The sequence below is a fragment of the Myxocyprinus asiaticus genome, chromosome 2, assembly GCF_019703515.2.
Source record: "Myxocyprinus asiaticus isolate MX2 ecotype Aquarium Trade chromosome 2, UBuf_Myxa_2, whole genome shotgun sequence".
Lineage (NCBI taxonomy): Eukaryota > Metazoa > Chordata > Actinopteri > Cypriniformes > Catostomidae > Myxocyprinus > Myxocyprinus asiaticus.
In genome coordinates this window covers 46,784,111-46,789,249 of record NC_059345.1, presented here as the reverse complement: position 1 = coordinate 46,789,249, position 5,139 = coordinate 46,784,111, and positions in this window count along the sequence as shown.

The window sequence follows — 5,139 nt, the reverse complement described above, 5'->3', positions numbered from 1 at the left end:
CGCTTATCAAGAACAACCATAACAAACAATTGCATGAGGGATTCACATCGATCTCAAACCCTCACCACTCAGGAACAACCAACAACAACAACAACAAACAACTGCGGTAAGTCATGGCATCCGCTCATGTTATTTCTTCTTGCATTGCATGTCACATGTTTACAATAGCCTCTTCTGTCAGCAGTGAGGGATTCACATGTGATAAATGTAAGGAATTAGTCAGGCTGACGAAGAAGGTTAATGAGTTAGAGACACGCATCCGAACGCTAGTGGAGTTCAGTGAAAAAGAGAAGCCGGTAGATACTGTTTCAGATGCGGGCAGTACAGAGAGCAACACACACACTTTGGTTCCGGCTGTAGAGCCCCCGCAGCAGGGCGTTTGGGTGACGTCTCTGCGGCATACTCGCTCAGCAAAGTGACACCACTCACCCGTTCCTGTTAGGGTTTCCAATCGATTCTCCCCACTCAGTGATGCACCCACTTAGAATCATGTTGAAAGAGCCCTTGTTATTGGTGATTCTATTGTAAGGAACGTGGAAATAGAGACTCCAGCCACTATTGTTAAATGCATTTCGGGTACCAGAGTGTCTGACATCAGATCAAATTTACAAGTGCTGGCTAATGCTAAACGTAGATTTTCTAAAATTGTTTTCATGTCAGCACTAATGATGTCCGGCTTCACCAGTCGGAGATCACTATAGGTAATGTTAAAAAGGTGTGTGAAATTGCAAAAACGATGTCAGACATTGTAATATGCTCTGGTCCCCTCCCTGCTCGTCGTGGTGACGAGGTTTATAGTAGATTAGTGTCACTGAATGGCTGGATGTCTGAGTGGTGTCAGGAGAATAGAATAGGATTTATATACAATTGGTTTATAGATATAAACATCATATAAAGATAGGGCTACTAAACATTAGATCTCTTTCTACCAAAGCACAAATTGTAAATGAAATGATTACAGATCATAGTTTGGATGTGCTCTGTTTGACTGAAACCTGGCTTAAACCGGATGAATATATTAGTTTAAATGAATCTACTCCCCCAGGTTATTGTTATAAACATGAGCCTCATCTGAAGGGTCGAGGAGGAGGTGTTGCTACAATTTACAGTGAAGTGTTTGGTGTTTCTCAGAGGACAGGATATAAATTTAAGTCGTTTGAACTAATAATGCTTAATGTGACACTGTCAGATATAGATATAAATTAAAAAACTCTGTCGTCTTTTACCCTTGCTACAGTGTATAGATCACCCGGGCCTTATTCTGATTTCCTTGGTGAATTTGCAATTTTTTTATCAGATCTTTTAGTTACTGTAGATAGAGCTTAAATTGTTGGTGACTTCAACATTCACATAGATAATAAAAATGACACATTGGGATTAGCATTTATCAATATTTTCAACTCTCTTGGAGTCAGACAAAATGTAACAGCACCAACTAATCGCCATAATCATACGCTAGATTTAATTCTCTCATATGGAGTTGATGTTGATACTATAGAAATTCTGCTGCAGAGCGATGACATCTCGGATCATTACCTCATCCCTTGTATGCTGCCATCAGCTAATGTTAATCAATCTACACCATGCTATCGTTCCAGATCTATCTCATACACACAGTAAACCCCAAAGCTTAGAAGAACTTGATGAAATAACAGAAAATATAAATACAGTCATCTCTAGCACTCTTGATAGTGTCCCCTTCAATTAAAGATAATTAAAGAAAAAAGCCCTGCACCATGGTACAATGATCACACTCATGCTTTCAAGAGAGCAGCTCGGAAAATGGAGCGCAAGTGGAAGAATACAAAATTAGAGGTATTTCATGGTGCATGGAACGATAGTGTATGTAGCTACAGACAGGCACTAAAAGCTGCCAGGTCAGCATATTTTAGCAAACTCATAAAAAATAACAACAACAATCCTAGGTGTTTATTCAGTACTATGGCTAAATTGGTTAGGAATAAAGCCTCAACAGAACCAGATATTCCATCGCAACACAAGAGTAATGACTTCATGAATATCTTTATTGATAAAATTGAAATAATCAGAAATAAAATTGGAATTATACAATCATCTGTCACAGTACCTCAGAAAACAGTGTCTCATAATTTTCCTCACGTGCAACTTCAATCCTTCGCTGTCATAGGTCATGAAGAGCTAACAAAACTTATCGAAACATCAAAAGCCACAACATGTATGTTAGATCCAACACCAACCAAGCTCTTAAAAGAGGTATTCCCTGTACTCTCAGAACCTCTTCTTAATATTATTAACTCCTCACTATCCTTAGGACATGTCCCAAGAAACTTTAAAATGGCAGTTATCAAACAGCATATTAAGAAGCCACAACTTGATCCTGCAGAACGTCCTGGTTACTTGCGTAACCTCCGTTCCCTGATGGAGGGAACGAGATGTAGTGACACTAGGGGTTACTCTTGAGAGCCCGAGACACCTCAATTAAAATTGGCGAGTGGTATTTTCATACCACTCCCCCGGACATATGGGTATAAAAGAAGCTGGTATGCAACCACTCATTCAGGTTTTATGCTGAGGAGCCAAGGCAAGGCCCTGGCCATTTCAGTGGGTAGTTAAGCATTGTGGCAGGAGGGACACAATGTCTCGTTCCCTCCATCAGGGAACGGAGGTTACGCAAGTAACCAGGACATTCCCTATCTGTCACTCACTCGACGTTGTGTTGATGTAGTGATACTAGGGGTCCCTATACAAAATGCTACAACTGGCTGAACTGTGTTACGTGAACTGGCGGTGTGTGACGGGCAGACCACTGTGTGCCTCGTAGCCAGTGCACCAGGCCGACACGTAACCTCCCCCAACACAGTTATGAGTGTTGAACGGCCCTTTGGGGACAAGTCGACTACCCAAAAAATAGAGACGGGCTAGCCCAGTCGTGGCCTCTTATCCCCTTTTTTTCCACTCCCTAAAAAAAGGGGGATTAACCGACTGGGCCCACCAGGCCTAGTCGGTGGGGGGGGGGTGTCCCTCCCAAGGGGAATCCACCGCAGAGTCCACACCCCACCCGGGGGGGGGGGGGGGTATTTAAGTGGAAATATGTCACATGGTCTTGCCGAGCTACGTCGGAAGTATGCCATGTGGGGGAGTCCCAAGGTAGGTCCTGCCCTACGGGGGTGGAGTTACTACAAGCATGGTGACTGAGGCACAGGGGCCTCTGCCCAAGGAAGACACAGTTTGCCAACAGGGAAATGAATTAGCGGAAGTTATACGTTGCATGGGGTTACCTATGGGGAACCACCACATGCAGAGAACCTACCCCAGTACAGGGCTTAGTTAGCACGTGTACTGAGCCAGCAGCGAGTCTCTCCGCAAACTCATCTGCCACAGGGCTCGGAGGAAATCAACCAGGGAACACAGTTTGTGAACACTACTGGGAGTTAACAGCGCACGTCTTCAGCTCAGGGGAGGTGAAAGGCGCTATGCATAAGTGATACACCCGGCCGGCTGTCCCGGACTTACCTGCTTGTGCGTGTCACTACATGGGAAAAAACCGGTTCCACCCGGAGATTGTAGAAACTCGCAAAGGTGTTGGGTGTTGCCCAGCCCGCTGCTCTGCAAATGTCTGTTAGAGAGGTGCCCCTGGTCAAGGCCCAGGAGGCCGCTGTACCCCTGGTAGAATGGGCCCGTAGCCCTACCGAGGACGGCACGTCCTGGGTGTGATATGCCATAGTTATGGCATCAATGGGCCAGTGGGTGATCCTCTGCTTGGAGACAGCGCTTCCTTTCCACTGTCCACCAAAGCAAACAAAGAGCTGCTCAGAGACTCTAAAACTCTGCATGCGATCCAAATAGATATGTAAAGCGCACACCGGACATAGCAATGTCAGGGCTGGGTCTGCCTCTTCCTGGGGCAGCACTTGCAGGTTCACCACCTGGTCCCTAAAAGGGGTCGTGGGAACCTTGGGCACATAGCCCAGTCGGGGTCTCAGGATCACGTGAGAGTAGCCCGGACTGAACTCCAGGCACGTTTTGTTGACAGAGAACGCTTGCAGGTCTCCTACCCTCTTGATGGAAGTGAGCGCAGTCAGGAGGGCAGCCTTCAAGGAGAGTGCCTTAAGCTCAGCTGACTGCAAAGGCTCAAAGGGGGCTCTCTGTAGACCCTGAAGAACTACAGAGAGATACAATGAGGGAACGAGGCATGGTCTGAAGGGATTCAACCTCCTGGTGCCTCTCAGGAACCTGATGATCAGGCTGTGCTTCCCTAAGGACTTACTGTCCACTGTGTCGTGGTGTGCCACTATAGCGGCTACATACACCTTCAAAGTGGAAGGGGACAGCCGCCCTTACAACCTCTCCTGCAGGAAGGAAAGCACAGATCTGACTGCACATTTCTGGGGGTCTTCGCGTCGGGAAGAACACCACTTAGCGAACAGATGCCACTTAAAGGAATACAGGCGCCTCATAGATGGGGCCCTAGCCTGAGTGATCATGTCTACCACCGTGGGTGGACTTCCACGTCCCGTCCAGGGGCCAGACATGGAAATTCCAGGGGTCTGGTCGCGGGTGCCAGATGGTGCCCCGTCCTTGAGAAAGAAGGTCCTTCCTCAGGGGAATTTGCACAGACCACCATGACGGTTGACATATGCCACCGTTGCCGTGTTGTCTGTCCGAACTAACACGTGCTTGCCCTGGATCAATGGCCAGAACCTCCGCAAGGCTAGAAGAATTGCCAGCAACTCGAGGCAGTTGATGTGCCAACACAGCCGCGGGCCCGTCCATAAGCCAGTGGCTGCATGCCCGTTGCAAACAGCGCCCCAGCCCATTTTGGAGGCATCTGTTGTAACCACGACGTGCCTGGAGACCTGCTCTAGGGGAACGCTTGCCCGTAGAAACGTGAAGTCAGTCCAAGGGCTGAAAAGGCAGTGACAGATCGGCGTGATGGCCATGCGATGTGTCCCGTGGTGCCATGCCTATCTCAGGACTCGAGTCTGAAGCCAGTGCTGAAGCGGTCTCATATGCATCAACCCGAGTGGAGTGGCCACCGCTGAGGATGCCATATGCCCCAGGAGCCTCTGAAAGAGATTCAGTGGAACTGCTGTTTTTGTTTGAATGCCTTCAAACAGGTCAGCACCGACTGTGCACGCTCGTTCGTGAGCCGCACTGTCA